The sequence below is a fragment of the Vicia villosa genome, linkage group LG3, assembly GCF_029867415.1.
Source record: "Vicia villosa cultivar HV-30 ecotype Madison, WI linkage group LG3, Vvil1.0, whole genome shotgun sequence".
Classification (NCBI taxonomy): Eukaryota; Viridiplantae; Streptophyta; class Magnoliopsida; order Fabales; family Fabaceae; genus Vicia; species Vicia villosa.
In genome coordinates this window covers 16719615-16737032 of record NC_081182.1, presented here as the reverse complement: position 1 = coordinate 16737032, position 17418 = coordinate 16719615, and the positions used below count along the sequence as shown (strand labels likewise).

General features: G+C 36.0%; 1 long non-coding RNA gene and 1 other non-coding gene across 16 annotated transcripts; both read left to right on the top strand.

Moving 5' to 3' along the window:
• Nucleotides 1–37: 37 nt before the first annotated feature.
• Nucleotides 38–16876, top strand: LOC131660453 (uncharacterized). 15 transcript variants are annotated; one of them, XR_009300881.1, is made up of 7 exons: nt 38–195; nt 973–1240; nt 2565–2738; nt 4920–6955; nt 7728–7900; nt 7988–10597; nt 15528–16724. It is a non-coding gene; the product is annotated as an uncharacterized LOC131660453 (long non-coding RNA). The 15 variants fall into 15 exon arrangements; XR_009300882.1 differs by lacking the exon at nt 38–195 and adding an exon at nt 209–397; XR_009300880.1 differs by lacking the exon at nt 38–195 and adding an exon at nt 209–397 and having other exon boundaries at nt 979–1240; nt 15528–16723.
• Nucleotides 307–409, top strand: LOC131593667 (U6 spliceosomal RNA). The gene has a single exon (XR_009281055.1). It is a non-coding gene; the product is annotated as a U6 spliceosomal RNA (small nuclear RNA).
• Nucleotides 16877–17418: the final 542 nt, after the last annotated feature.

Sequence of the window (17418 nt, the reverse complement as noted above, 5' to 3'; positions counted from 1 at the left end):
AATTGAATTAATAATTAAAAACAAACAAATTGAATTAATCTGTAGCTAGCTATGTATTGTATCGTTGTATGGTATGGTAGGAGAGTTTGAGGGAGAGGAAGAAGGTTGTTTGGTATATTTAATCTCTGAAACTCAACTCACTCAGAGGGAGAGAGATGCTTGCTTATTTGTTTCATGTGAAGTGAATGTTGAGAAGTTAGTATTCGCATGCATGTTATTATGTTATGTTACTTGGTTTTAGTCCCACATCGAGTGCTTTGTTTTCTTTTATTGCGTTTATATACCACAGTTACTCACACTTAGTTCGTCCCTTCGGGGACATCCGATAAAATTGGAACGATACAGAGAAGATTAGCATGGCCCCTGCGCAAGGATGACACGCACAAATCGAGAAATGGTCCAAATTTTTTTTTGATTTTCTTCCCTGAAATTATTAGGGTTTATACGTTCCTCTTCTCTCTGATTCGTTTTTTCTTTGATTTTGCGTTTAAGTTTAGGGTTTTGTTCGATCTCTCTTTGATTGTAAGTTGAGGTTTTGTTCGTTTTCTCTTTGATTGTGCGTTTAGGGTTTTGTTTTTCTTTCAATGCAGTTATGGGTTGTTCATCACGATTTTGAAATTGGGATTTTCTGGTCGCATTAAATTCTTTTTCTGGTTTGGTTATTATTTCATCATTCTTATGTGTATTTTCATTTCACTCTTCTGTCTAATCAAATGGATAGCATCGAATTGAATTTTGTGATTGTGAAAATATCAAATTCACCATATACATAACATCATAGCTTTCAATTCAGTTCTGTCACACAGAAAACATCAAATGATAGATTTCCAAAATTGTGTTTGTATCTCATTCATTCATTCATATACAAAATTTTCACCCATTTTCCCATTCAAAGGGAAAACGAAAATATTTACAACATGTCTGCCTATATTCTACAAAATCTCAATACTAATCTATGTTAGTCTCTTTCAGTTACAGATTTATAGACCATTCAAGCAACAAGTAACATTCAAGAAAACGTCTTCCGTGCATGGAATTGTGAGACCGCCCATTCGATGATCATATCCAAATTCTTCCTCTGCTTCACTCAACAAGTTTTGATATGAAGGTTTGTTCAAGTATGACGTGGGAATCACAAACCGCTTATTCTCCTCTCCTACGTACACCGCAAGATAGCCCTTTGCCACTTTTGATGATGTTTGCCCATTGCTACTTAATGAACCACGTCTTATAGCTGCAGGTAAACGGAAACCCATTTCAAATGTTTTTTTTAACAACAACAAATCTCAAAATTTAAGGGAAAAAAAAAGTATCTATCTTTTGTTGATGCCTGAGTAAGCGAGTGATTTGTGATGGGTGTAAAGCAAAGTAGTGTGTTTTTATAGTCTTCATTCAAGAGTTTCTTCAAATCCACTTTGTTGAGAAATTAATTATTGTTAAAGAATGGGGTCCATGAGATGAGAGATCCACATGGTGTTGTCTTTGAATGTCTATCCATCAAGTTCAATTAGAGTGCATATATACCCCACCTTCTCAAATGTTAGGCTAGCAGATTAATCACTTGGAAGTCGAATTGCTACTCATATTTTTGTAGACATCTCACATGTTCTCTTCATATCCATAACGCGGTTCAATATCACAATATATAGCCAGCCACCAATAATTCTCTTCTTAGCGTGTATCATAATTGTTAGTTGGCTCCAAATCATTAATATTAGGAGGCTACAAGGAAGGAACACATATAGAGGGCTTGGTCGGTCATTAGTCCTGCTGACCAGAAGAGAAGATAGATAACAATTGTACAACTCTCTTCAAAAGAGATAAGTATATGTCTGGACCCACAAACAACTGCCAGTAACAAAAATATTGCTATTCTGAATATTCTATTGAATTTCAAGTCAACAGTCCTATTATATATTTGCAGTCTTTTGAATATGTCTGGCAGCAACTGCTCTGTCCAATGGTTTGTTTTCTACATATAAGAATAATTAGCTAGTAGAACCTCATTTCATGAAACTCTGTTGCTAAGACTTATTAGCTAGTACGATAATGCCCAATGTTTTTTCTAACTCAAGTATCAAAGCCATGAATAAGTGCCAAACTATCTGAGTTGTTGACTTTTGTATCAGCTGAGATGAGTTTCTTGCGTTTAGGAAATATTTGAGACATGACAATTATGTTTTACTACTATTCTTTTTGTAGATTATGGCTGGACCCCGATATCTGTTAGTGGGAGACTTTTCATAATATACTTGAAATTCATGTTTTACTACAATTCTTTTTGTAGAATATGGCTGGACCCAAGATCTGTTAGTCGGGGACTTTTCATAATTTGAACTCTATTGTTTGATGGGATTGGCTTCTGTTTTAAAATTTAACTAATTGCGTGTCTATGATATTAATACACGCCGTGTCTGCGCACACTCTGTTTAGTCATGCAGTTAAGCCCCTGTAACATGCGAGCTGGAATTTTTATTGTCTAGTTAATATGTTTACTAAAAGCATATTTTTTAATTTAAGAGAATATACCAAGGGCAGGCAATTCATAATAATCTTTTGATTAGGAAAATACATTATAGTATACACTTGTTTGAATAGTGGAGACTGCTAGGAGCTTAAAGTAAAGGGTTGCCGCGGCGCTAATTGAGTGCACTGGAAAGAAAGTCCTCGCGATTGTCGTCTCTACTCTACCACCTTCGTTAAACATCAAAGGAAAAATGCTTCATTCAAAGTTGTTGGTACGTTTTTTTTTTTCCATTTCATTTTCATTTCACTTCTACTGACCTTTGCTAAACAAATTGAAGATTGGATTTCGTGGAAGTTGGAATAGTTGGAGGAGCTTTCTTATTTATCATAGCGTAAATATTGCTCTGCCTAGTTGAAGAAAGCTCAAGACATGTAAACATGTTGCGAGCTTAGATACAAGATAGATTATCAACTATTAGTGTTTGGATGAATGCTTTATTATGTTAGAGAAATTTGCAGGAATATTCGAGCTAGATTTTGCTTACAGCCTGTAGCACACCCTTATGCCATCATTATAATATACCAAGGAAAATTGGATATTGTTTCATTTTTTTTTATCAAGAACCAGTTTTGTAACTTATAAATAGAAGCGTATATGAGCCCATTGAGTTGTGGAATATATTGTGTCATTATGATATTGATTAGGAATAAGTAATAACAAATAATCTCTTCCTGAATTTGTCATTCAGATGGACAGTTCTAACCCGTTCCAATCCAAGGATAGGAAAAGGCAAAAAATCTATACAAATCTAAATGATGACTATTGTACAAAATTTCTATGCTAATCTGTGTCAGTCTCCTTTAGTGTAAGATTTAGAGGCTAATGAACTGAGAAGTAATATGCAAGAAAACATCTTCAGTGCAAGGAATTGTGAGGCCACCCATCGGATGATTATATCCAAATTCTTCCTCTGCTTGACTCAACAAGTTTTGAAATAAAGGTTGGTTCAAGTATGACATGGGGATAACAAACCGCTTATTCTCCTCTCCGACGTACACCGCAAGATATCCCTTGGCCACATTTGATACTTTTGACGATGTTTGGATATTGCTAGGGGATGACCGTCTAATAGATGCAGGTAAACGGAAACCCATCTTAAATGTTTTGATGAATAAGCTGAATTTTTCAAATGTGAGTTTGATTGCTTGAGTGGTTTGTGATGGTTGTGAAGGAGGACACTATATTTATAGTTTCCAAGAGTTTCTCCAAATCCCTTGGCTAAAGAAATTGTAAGTAAAATTATGGGGTCCATGAGATGAGAGATCACATGGTGTTGTCTTAGATCCCTTTTTCAAGGTTCAATAAGTTTAATAAGAGTCTAAATCCAACCTTTTGAAAGAGAGGCTCATAACTCAATATTGTTAAAGAATGGGGTCCATGAGATGAGAGATCCACATGGTGTTGTCATTGAATGTCTATCCATCAAGTTCAATTAGAGTGCATATATATACCCTACCTTCTCAAATGTTAGGCAAGCAGATTTATCACTTGGAAGTCAAATGGCTACTCATATTTTTGTAGACATCTCACATGTTCTCTTAACATCCATAACGCGGTTCAATACCAATATGTAGCCAGCTACCAATAATTCTCTTCTTAGCATATATCATAATTGTTAGTTGGCTACAAATCATTAATCTTATGAGGCTACAAGGAACACATATAGAGGGCTTGGTCGGTCATTAGTCTTGCTGACCAGAAGAGAAGATAGATAGCAATTGTACAACTCGTCAAAAGAGATAAGTATATGTTTGGACCCACAAACAACTACCAGTAACAAAAATTTTGCTATTCTGAATATTCAATAGAATTTCAAGTCAACAGTCTTATTATATATTTGCAGTCTTTCGAATATGCCTAGCAGCAAATGCTCTGCCAAGATTTATAAGGTGGACTATAGCTCAAAACATTAACTTTTGCTGATAAAGACTGCTCTATGATTTGTTTTCTGCATATAAGATTAGTTAGCTAGTAGAACCTTAATTCATGAAACTCTGTTGCTAAGACTAGTTAGCTAGTACGATAAGGCCCGGTAAGTGCTAAACTATCATAGATTTGTTGACTTTTGTACCAACTCAGATGAGTTTCTAGCTTTTAGGAAATTTCAAATTTCCAATAGATATGAGATTATTTAATACTTGAAATTCGTGTTTTCATGCTAATCTATTTGTAGATTATGCCTGGACCACCAAGGGAACTGTTAGTGGAAGACTTTTCATAATTGGCTTCTTTTTTAAATCTAACTAATTGTGCGTCTATGATTCTATTACATGCTCTGTAATTTTTAGTCATGCAGTTCAGCCCCTAAAACATGTGAGCTGAAATTTTTATTTTCTAGTTGGTCTCTTTAATAAAAGTATATTTTTAATTTAAGAGAATATACCAAATGCAGGTGGTTCATGTCTTCATGATAATCTTTTGATTCGGAAAATACATAATAATACACTTTTTTGAATGGTGGATGATACTAGGAGCTTAAAGTAAAGGATTGCTGCTAATTGAGTGCACAGGAAAGCCCTTGCGATTATCGTCTTTACCACCTTCGTTAAACATCAAAGGAAAATGCAACATACAACAAAGTTATTGGAATGTTACTTTTTTCTTTTTCATTTCACTTCTACTGACCTATCTTCACAGTTCTATCACGTGCTAAACAAGTGGATCTCATTGCATTTGGAATATTTGAAGAAGATTTCTTATTTATTGTAGCAAAAATATTGCTCTGACTAGATGAAGAAAGCTCAAGACATGTAAACACGTTGCGAGCTTAGAAACAAGATAGCTTATCACCTATTAGAGTTTGGGGTGAATGTTTTAATAGGTTAGATTTTGCTTACAGCGTGTAGTACCCTTATGTGATCGATATAATAAACCAAGGAAAACTGGATATTGGTTCATATTTTATTTTAACGACCAGTTTTGAAATTTATAGCTTATAAACAGAAGCAAATAGGAGCCCATTGAGTTGTTGAATATATTGTCTCATTATGATTAGAAATAATTAATAACAAATAATCTCTTCCTGAATTTGTCATTCAGACGGACAATTCTAACCCGTTCCAAGGGTAGGAAAGGGAAAAAAGTCTATACTTAAACCAAATGATGGCTATTGTACAAAAAAAAATTCTATGCTAATCTATGTCAGTCTCCTTTAGTGTAAGATTTATAGGCTATTGAACTGAGAAGTAATATCCAAGAAAACATCTTCTCTACAAGGAATTGTGAGGCCACCCATTGGATGATCATATCCGAATTCTTCCTCTACTTGACTCAACAAGTTTTGAAATAAAGGTTGGTTCAAGTATGAAATGGGGATGACAAACCGCTTCATTTCCTCTCCGACGTACACTGCAATATGGCCCTTGGGCCCATTTGATACTTTTGATGATGTTTTGATACTGCGATGTGAAGACCGTCTAATAGCAACAGGTAAAAGGAAACCCATTTCAAATGTTTTGAAGAGAAAAAGCTGAATATCTTGATGTTAGGATAATGTATCTATGTTTATTTGCTTGAGTAGTTTGTGATGGTTGTGAAGGAGGGCACTATATTTATAGTTTCCAAAATTTTCTTGAAATCCTATTGCTAGAGAAATGATTTTTGAATGATGATGGGGGGCATGAGATGAGAGATCACATGGTGTTGTCTTAGATGCCTCTGTCAAGGATCAATAAGTTCAATAAGAGTGCAAACCCCACCTGAATGAAAGGCTAATTTTGAACTAGCTGCTTGTACTATGCCCACTCATTTTTTTTCTTTAGACATGCATCAGACATGGCACATGTTCTCTTCATATTGGCAATAAAGCTTAATGTTGATATATGGCCCGAAGAATTAGGAGGAAACTATGAGTCATACACTAACAGTAACACACTATATATGAGTTGTGCATATTGTTTTGTTCACAAGAGATCACATGAAACTGTCTAGAGGTCTTTCTTAAGACTTGGCAGAGAGTTAAAGTTATGTCCCACATTACAAAACTGTTTCAACTTTGAAAATGAAAGTGCTATACACAGGTAAGAAAACATACTAATTTTTAAACCATTTACTTTAACAATTAATTCTGATGTTCACATATCCTGGCATTTTCTGAATGGATGTTCTAATTTTTAAACTCAGTTAATTTAGCAGACATAGACAACAGTGTCTATGGTCATTTGTAAGGGACTTGCAAAAGAGGATAGAAAAAGTTTTATTTTAATCACAGATTTAAGATTGGTTTCTGCTGTTTCTTGATAAGGAGATACAAATGGGCCGTACTGACTAAACTAGTTTGAGATTAGGTGTCAACCACTCATCTCTATGATTAGATCTACATTTGCTACTTTTTATTATTTTCCGTGCAGAAGGTATTATCACAGAAGTAACACATCCCTCAACACAGTCGAGATTTTTGGTAACAACAACTACTTTGCCATGTACATAGTAAGGATTTAATTTATATACACTATCAGTGCAAAGATATTTTTACAGTGTCAATCAATTATAACTGTGAGATGATTGAATATGTTGGATTTTAATCATAACTATTTTCAAAGTTAGACTCAGATATTTGAATAGTTGAGGTTTGTTGATAATGCAAAACTTTCTATAATGACAGTGCATAGCAATTAAACTCACAATAAATCCCAATATTTTTTCAAACTTAAGTATCATAGTCATGAATAAACATGGTAAGAGATAAGATATCCAGTCATGAATAAAAGATCAATTGATGAGTTTCTAGCTCTTAAGAACTTTTAAATTTCCAATTGCGATTTATTATTTGATATTTGAAATTCATGTTTTACATCCATTATATTTGTCGATTCTGGCTGGACCCAGGGAGATTCTCCACAATTGGGTTAAGTGATAATTTTGAACTTTATCTTCTGTTTTAGAATCTAATTATTATGTTGTGCGTCTATAATATTAATACATTCTCTGTTTAGTCATGCAAATGATGCAATTCAGCCCCTGAAACTTGTGATCTGCAATTTTTTTGTCTAGTTAATCTCTTTTCAAAGTAGTAGAAGAAAAAAGTAAAAACTTGAGTCGTCATGCTTCAGTGCAAATGAATTGAGTTGCTTGTTGTACAGTTCTTGCTGCAATGTGTTGCCTAGCTTAGTTATTAATTTCAGTGTACTTGTCCTATATTACTCACTGCATTAGAGTTGATTTTCATTTCTTCAGTTAATAACTTGAATTGTTTTTTCAGGTCAGAGAAATTTGCAAGGAATCACCAGCTTTGTAATTTATAATTTATAAATAGAAGCATATATATAGAACATTGAGTTGTTAAATATATTGTGTCATTATGACTAGAAAATTAATAACAAATAATCTCTTCCTGAATGTCATTCAGATGGACAGTTCTAACCTATTCCAAAGGTAGGAAAGGGAAAAAAAATTTACAAGTAAAATTGATGACTATTATACAAAATGTCTGCTAATCTATGTCAGTATCCTTCATTGTAGGATCTATTGCTTGTTGAAGCGAGAAGCAATATGCAAGAAAACATCTTCTGTGCAAGGAATTGTGAGGCCACCCATTGGATGATCATATCCGAACTCTTCCTTTGCTTGACTCAACAAGTTTTGGAATGAAGGTTGGTTCAAGTATGATGTGGGAATCACAAACCTCTTCATTTCCTCACCAACGTACACCGCAAGATAGCCCTTTGGCACTTTTGATGATGTTTGGTTGCTACTTAATGAACCACGTCTTATAGCTGCAGGTAAACGGAAACCCATTTCAAATGTTTTGAAGAACAAATCTCAAAATTTAAGGGGAAAAAAAGGTATCTATCTTTTGATGCTTGAGTAAGTGAGTGATTTGTGAAGGAAAATTGTGTATTTTTATAGTCTTCATTCAAGAGTTTCTTCATATCCATGATTGTTAAAGAATGGGGTCCATGAGATGAGAGATCCACATGGTATTGTCTTTGAATGGCTCTCCATCAAGTTCAATTAGAATGCATATATACCCCATCTTCTCAACGAAAGGCTAGCAGATTAACCACATGGAAGTCAAATATCTTCTCATATTTTTGTAGACATGTCACATGTTCTCTTCATATCCAGAACGCGGTTCAATACCGAAATATAGCCAGCCACCAATAATTTTCTTTGCGTGTATCATAATGGTTTGTTGGCTCCAAATCATTAATATTAGGAGGCTACAAGGAACACATATAGAGGGCTTGGTCGGTCATTAGTCATGCTGACCAAAAGAAAAGATAGATAACAATTGAACACCTCTTCAAATGAGATAAGTATATGTTTGGACCCACAAACAACTACCAGTAACAAAAATATTGCTATTCTGAATATTGAATTGAATTTCAAGTCAACAGTCCTATATATTTGCAGTCTATTGAATATATCTAGCAGCAAATGCTCTGCCGTGGACTCTAGCTCATAACTTTAACGTGCGTATAAAGAGCTGCTCAATGATTTGTTTTCTGCATGACTGCATCTAAGAATAATTAGCTAGTAGAACCTTAATTCAATAAACTCTCTTGTTAAGAATAATTCGCTAGTAGGATAAGGTCCAATGTTTCTACTAACTCAAGAATCAGAGGCAGAGCCATGAATAAGTGCTTAACTATCATAGATTTGTTGACTTTGTATCAACTCAGATGAGTTACTAGCTTATAGGAAATTTCAAATTTCCAATAGAGAAGAGATTATTTAATACTTGAAATTCGTGTTTTATTGCTAAATCTATTTGTAGATTATGCCTGGACCACCAAGGGAACTGTTAGTGGGAGACTTTTCATAATTGGGTCAAGAAGTGGTAAATTTGAACTCTATTGTTTGATGGGATAGACTTCTGTTTTTAAATCTAACTAATTGTGCGTCTATGATACTAATACATGGTCTGTGTCTGTGCAGACTCTGTTTAGTCATGCGGTTAGCCCCTGAAAAAAGTGAGCTGAAATTTTTATTGTCTAAGTAGTCTCTTTACTAATAATATCTTTTTAACTTAAGAGAATAAACCAAATGCAAGCAGTTCATGATAATCTTTTGATTAGGAAGATACATTATAGTATACACTTTTATGAATAGTGGAGGTTGCTAGGAGCTTACAGTAAAGGGTTGCCGCTAATTGTGTGCATAGTAAAGAAAGTCCTTGCGTTTGTCGTCTCTACTCTACCACCTTTGTTAAACATCAAAGGAAAAATGCTTCATACACAGTTATTGGTAAGTTTTTTTTTTTTCATTTTCATTTCACTTCTACAGACCCGCTTCCAATGTTCTATATCACGTGCTATTGTGCTAAACAAATTGATGATTAGATCTCATGGCAGTTGGAATAGTTGGAGGAGCTTTCTTATTTTTCAAAGCATAAATATTGCTCTGCCTAGATGAAGAAAGCTCTAGACATGTAAACACGTTGTGAGCTTAGATATAAGATAGATTATCGGTTATTAGAGTTTGGGTGAATGTCTTATTAGGTTAGAGAAATTTGCATAAATTTTCAAGCTAGATTTTGCTTACAGCGTGTAGTACCCTTATGTTATCATTATAATAAACCAAGGAAAACTGGATATTGTTTCATATTTTTATTTTATCAAGGACTAGTTTTGTAACTTAGAAATAGAAGAATATATGAGCCCATTGAGTTGTGGAATATATTGTGTCATTATGATTAGGAATAAGTAATAACAAATAATCTCTTCCTGAATTTATCATTCAGACGGACAGCTCTAACCCGTTCCAAGGATAGGAAGTAGAAAATAATTCTATACAAATCTAAATGATGACTATTGTACAAAATTTCTATGCTAATCTGTGTCCGTCTCCTTCAGTGTAAGATTTAGAAGCTATTGAACTGAGAAGTAATATGCAAGAAAACATCTTCAGTGCAAGGAATTGTGAGGGCACCCATCAGATGATTATATCCAAATTCTTCCTCTGCTTGACTTAACAAGTTTTGAAATGAGGATTGGTTCAAGTATGACATGGGGATGACAAACCGCTTCTTCTCCTCTCCGACGTACACCGCAAGATATCCCTTTGCCACATTTGATACTTTTGATGATGTTTGGATATTGCTAGGTGCTGACCGTCTAATAGCTGCAGGTAAACGGAAACCCATTTTAAATGTTTTTAAGAATAAGCTGAATTTTGCAAATGAGTTTGATTGCTTGAGTGATTTGTGATGGTTGTGAAGTAATAGAAAGAGAGAATGGTTGAACTTTCATTTCAGTTGTAACTGAATTTCAATTCTGAAAAGTTAGTTACATCAGGTATCACAACTTGTTTATATACTACAAGTTGTGACCTGTAGTAGCCTGTAACTACTGAATACAAACTGCCAGGTGTCAGTAACATACTGACTGGCTCTAATGCTAAAGCTAACACTCTAATACCCCCCCCCACAAACTCATGGGGAGCTAGCAACCCTGAGTTTGTGTCTGAATTCCAGGAACCTTGTTGAAGGAAGAGGTTTAGTGAGAGTATCAGCCACTTGATCAACACCAGGAATGTGAGCAACAGCAATGGTTTTGGCTATGACCTTCTCTCTGACAAAGAAGAGGTCAATCTCCATATGCTTGGTACGAGAATGTAAAATAGGGTTATGAGCAAGCAGAACAGCTGATTGATTGTCACAAAGAACAAGAGGCTGTTGAATAGCAATGCCAAGCTCAGTGAACAGTGTTTGAAGCCAGAGCAGGTCTGCAGTGGCTTGAGCCAAACTCCTATACTCTGCTTCTGTGCTGGATCTTGCCACTACAGGCTGCTTCTTGGACCACCAAGAGATTAGGTTGGGACCAAAGTAGATAGCAGCACCAGAGGTGCTCCTCCTATCATCTGGATCAGATGTCCAGTCAGCATCACAAAACACCTTGACAGGAGGTGGTTGGCTGGAGGTCAGAGGAGACAGATGCAGGCCATGAGACTGTGTACCCTTGAGATAACGAAGAATGCGTTTGACTGCAACCCAATGGGTCTCTAGAGGGTGAGACATAAACTGGCAGACTTTGTTCACAGAGAAAGCAATGTCTGGCCTAGTAATGGTGGCATATTGCAAAGCCCCAACTACTGACCTGTACATGAAAGGGTCAGAGAGGGCAGGAGAGCCAGTCTTGGTGAGTTTGCAAGAGGATTGCATGGGAGAGCTGACAGGACTGCAGTCAGACATTTTGGTCCTGTGCAAAAGATCCCTAATGTACTTGGACTGTGTGAGCAGCATGGAGCCATTAGAGGTAGCCTTAACTTCTATGCCCAAGAAATAATCAAGATCACCAAGATGCTTGAGAGAGAAGGCAGTGTTGAGCTTGGAGATAATCTGTTGCAGCAGCTTTGAGTCACTTCCAGTGATGATTATATCATCAACATACACGAGGAGATAAATCACATGACCATTGGAGGAGTATATAAAAAGTGAGGGATCACATTTGCTAGGAGTGAAATGAAGAAGCACAAGAGCCTGTTGTAATCTCTCAAACCATTGCCTAGGAGCTTGCTTCAGACCATAGAGGGCCTTTTGAAGTTTGCAAACCAGTGAGGGATCAGAAGAAACAAAACCAGGGGGCTGTTCCATGTAAACCTCCTCAGTGAGCAATCCATTAAGGAAAGCATTGTTGACATCCAACTGTTGGATGGACCAATGTCTGGAGAGAGCTATAGTAAGAATAATTCTGATGGTAATAGGCTTAACCACAGGGGAAAAAGTCTCATTGTAATCAAACCCCTGCTGTTGGTGGAAGCCCTTGGCAACAAGCCTGGCCTTGTACCTATTAACAGAGCCATCAGGATTTTCCTTAATACGGAAAACCCATTTGCAGCCAATAGATTATCTGTTAGGAGGGAGAGGAACAAGGGACCAGGTTTGATTCTTGCATAAGGCATCAAACTCAGCTTGCATAGCAGCTTTCCACTTGGCATCTGTAAGAGCCTGCTTAACAGACTTTAGCTCAGAGTGAGCTAGCAGCAAAGAAGGATGTAGTCTAGGATGAGTGAAGCCAGCTTTGGCTCTAGTAGTCATAGAATGATTGTTGATAGGAATGTGAGCAACAGGGATGGCATTGAGAGGTATACTGGGAGAAGAAGAAGTAGAGCTAGGAGAAGTAGAGAGGTTTGGGGAAGCATTAGCAATGAAAGCACTAGGAGTCAATGTAATAGCAGGTCTAGCTTGTGGTGTAGCACTGGCAGTAGGTCTAGTCCAAACATTTGCAGGAATTTGAGCATAAGCAACCTGAGGAGGAGTCCACTGCACAGGTGCAAAAGGAGTGCTAGCATAGGCAACTTGAGGTTGAAACTGTTGATTATATCTATGCCAACAGTTCAAGGCTGTGTGACCAGCTTTGGAACAGACTTGACACTGAACACCAGAATTTCTGCCTCCTCTACCTCTACCACCTCTGCCACCTCTATAGGACCTTCCACCTCTGAAGGAAGCATATTCAGGCTCAAGAGAAGGAGAAGCAGGAACAGAGGGAGTAGATTCAACAACACTAACCGTAGGAGTTTCAGAAGCTGGAGGTTGGGATGAAGCTTGAGTGAGATTCAACGAAGCCAGATCTGGAACAGAGGTTTTCTTGAACTTGTTCAACCTTAGTTCATGAGCAATGAGAAGAATCTCCACTTCATCTAGATCCATATCTCCAAACTTACTCTCTACAACCGACACAACCGAAGCATACTCACTCGGTAATCCTTCAAGGATAACATCAATGTGATGCGTGGACGGAACAGGATCACCAATCGAGGCTAAAGCATCAACAGTTTGACGAATCTGAAGCAGATAATCAGAAATTGATTGCGAATCCAGAGAAGCAGAGCGAAGTTCAACGCGAAGTTGTCTTGCTCGTGCACGAGTTTGCTTTTGGAAGTAGTTGAACAACCGATCCCAAAGTTGATGAGAGTGAACGCATCCAATGACGCGAGACATGATTTCGCTGGAGAGCGTCGATTGCAACCACGACAAGAGTAGCTGATCTTTTTGAAGCCACGAAGAATAGAGAGGATTGACGATACCTTGAAGACGATCGTCATCGGAGAGAAATTTGGGAGGAACACGCGCACAAACCACCAGATCTGTGAGATTGTGTGCATTGATGTAAGGCTCCACTTGCTGACGCCATAGATGGAAGTTTTTGTCGTCGAGTTTGTATGCGATCTTCAGCGCAAACTGAAGACGGCGTGATTCGTCCATCACCGCCGCAGACGGCGCCGCCGGAGACGAAACGTGAGCGGAAGAGGGAGATCCTGGCTGTGAGTCCATGGATCGGAGAAGCTAAACTGATACCATAATAGAAAGAGAGAATGGTTGAACTTTCATTTCAGTTGTAACTGAATTTCAATTCTGAAAAGTTAGTTACATCAGGTATCACAACTTGTTTATATACTACAAGTTGTGACCTGTAGTAGCCTGTAACTACTGAATACAAACTGCCAGGTGTCAGTAACATACTGACTGGCTCTAATGCTAAAGCTAACACTCTAATATGAAGGAGGACACTATATTTATAGTTTCCAAGAGTTTCTTGAGTCCCTTTGCTAGAGAAATGATTTTTTAAATGACGGGGCCATTAGATGAGATGAGAGATCACTTGGTGTTGTCTTAGATACCTTTGTCAAAGATCAATTAGTTTGATAAGAGAGCTAACTACTCCTTCCGAATAAAAGGCTTGTATTAAATTCAATATTTGTACATTGTCTACTCATTTCTTTTCAGTCATGCTTCAGAAATGGCACATGTTCTCTTCATATCGACAACAAAGCTTAATATTGATATGACCTGTAGAATTATGAGAAAAATATCAGTTATACACTGGCTAAGGGGATACTAATTGGCCACACTGCCTAAACTAGTTTGAGGTAAGGTGTCACCACTCATCTGTATCATGGAAACCTAATTGATTAGATCTACATTTTCTACCAAATGCCTTATGACGTTTGATTATTTTCCGTGCAAAACGTATTAACATCTGTACTAATTTAATAATCCGTATACAAAGAAGGAATGAAGCTCTCATATAATTCATTCAGCACAGCCAAGCATTTTGGTAACAACAACTGCTCTGCCAAGGTTATAAGGTGGACCACACCTCAAAACTGTAACTTGTGCTGATAAAAGTTGTTCAATGATTTGTTTTCGGCAAATAAGAATAAAGATATAAGTTATATACACTTTCAGTGTAAAGATTGTTTTACCCTGTCAGTGTAAAGATTGTTTTACCTTGTCAATCAATTATAACTGTGAGAATAATTAAAAATATTTGATGTTAATCTTAACTATTTTTGAAGTCACATATTTGAAAGGTTGAGGTTTGCTGATAATTCAAAACTTTTTACACTAACAATGCATGGTAATTAAACTCAAAATAATTAGCTAGTAGGATAAGGCTTGGTGTTTTTTTCAAACTCAAGTATTAGAGCCATGAATAAGCGCAGTAAACAATAAGATACAGTCATGAATAAAAGACCGATTGAGACAAGTTTTTAGCTTTAAGGACTTTTAAATTTCCAATTGAGAATAGATTATTTGTTACTTGAAATTAATGTTTTTCATCTAGTCTATTTGTATATTATGGCTGGAACCAGAGAACTGGCAGTGGGAGATTTTCCATAATTGGGTTAAGAAGTGGTAAATCTGAACTCTTTTATTTTATGGGATTAGCTTCTGTTTTACAATTTAATTAATTGCACGTCTATAATATATATAGATTCTCTGTTAAGTCATGCAATTCAGCCCCTGAAACTTGTGATCTGGAATGTTTTTTGGCTGAAAGTCTTACTAGATCAGAGAAATTTGCAAGGAGTCACCAGTTCTGTAATTTATAATTTATAAATAGAAGCATATATAGAAGAACATTGAGTTGTTGAATATAGTGTCATTATGATTAGAAAACTAATAACACATAATCTCTTCCTGAATTTATCATTCAGATGGACAGTTCTAACCCATTCCAAAGGTAGGAAAGGGAAAAAAAATCTTTACATGTAAAAACGATGACTATTGTACAAAATGTCTGCTAATCTATGTCAGTATCCTTCATTGTAGGATCTATTGCCCGTTGAAGCGAGATGTAATATGCAAGAATACATCTTCCGTGAATTGTGAGGCCACCCATCGGACGATCATATCCGAACTCTTCCTCTACTTGACTCAACAAGTTTTGAAATGAAGATTGGTTCAAGTATGACATAGGGATAACAAACCGCTTCATTTTCTCTCCAACGTACACCGCAAGATAGCCCTTTGGCACATTCAATGCTTTTGAGGATGTTTGGCTACTGCTAAATGAAGCCCGTCTAATAGCTGCTGGTAAACGGAAACCCATTTCAAATGTTTTGAAGAAAAAATTGAATTTGTGACAAATATAAGAAAAATGTTTGTAAGTATGATTGCTTGAGTGATTTGTGATTGTTGTGAAGGAGGACACTATTTATAGTTTCCAAAAGTTTCTTGATACTCCTTTGGTAGAGAAAAATGATTGTTAAAATGATGGGGCCATGAGATAATAAATCACATGCTATTGTCAAGGATCATTAGGAGTCCAAACCCCACTTTGTGAATGAAAGGCTCATGTTAAACTCAATACTTATACAATTCCTACTATTTTTTTCAGACACGGCACATGATTTTCTCTTCACATTGATCACTCAATGTTGATATTGAAATATCAGTCATAAATTAAAACACTATTTATGAATTGTGCATATTATTGTTCTTGACTTGGTTCTTAAATGGTTCACAAAGAGATCACATGATAGTGTCTAGAGATATTTGAGTGAGAAATTAAATGTACGTCCCACATTATTATGATCATGTTTCGGCCAGACTTGAAACATCTCTAATTTTCTTCAACAATTTTGATATGTTTTATATCCTGGCATTTTCTAATTTTGAAACTATATTAGTTTATTCTATGAATTAATTTAGCAGACATAGATAACAATTATTTATGCAATTGATATATTGATGATTCAGTTATGTGATAGATAACAATTATTTGCAGATATTAATAATACATTCACAATTGACCAAATAATAAGTATCTCTCTTTTCAACACTCTATCAAACATTCATAATTATTTGATATACTGATGACTTCTAATCCGATTTTTTTCTCTATTTTTTTATTTTTAACTTTTTTACATAAATTCTAGAATTTTTGATTTTCGCAGTGCAATCTTCAAAATATATTTTCTTTCTCTTCGTCAACAAAGGTTTTAAGGCACACTTTAATAATCTCACCTTGACTTGAAATCGTGTTGATGTCAATTTAACCATCAACAACCTTGTTGTTCTCTACCATTTTAAAACTCTAATCAATAACATTTTTCAAATTCAAACCCTTGAATCTTGATCTCGCCACTTGCATCCATTGGTTTTCAATTACCCGTTTCTACCTAAGTAATTTAACAAGCTCACAAGTATGACTCTTCAACTATCATTGACTCCACCTGCTTTTGAATGCCTGCCCGAAGGTCTTTCTTTCTAAATTTCCAACCCTTCAGCCACATTCAAAACATAACACTCAATGCTAGCATAACCGTTACTTTGAGATGCTACAATCTCCCTTTAACTTAACATGAGTAAAATGAAAATTAGAGATCTCTGTAATCGTTCTCACGCTACTACTAGTATCCATAGAAGGAAACTCCACCTCAAACTGAGTTTTGTCCGTTATAGTTTTTCACAAGTTTATCTCTTGGTTTTTACTATTCTTTCTCTGAAGAAATTCTCTACCAACCAAGTAAGCTGCTTTGACATCAACCCTTCTCCAAAAACTCAATAACAACTCATAGGTAACATGCATTTTTATCTCTTGTTCTCTGCAAAAATCATTATACTCTTCTGGAACAGCCTCAAGGCATTCATAACGCCTTGACCTAAAATTCCATAGCTCTTTCTTGTCATGAAAGCGTTCAATAGTTAATGATGAATG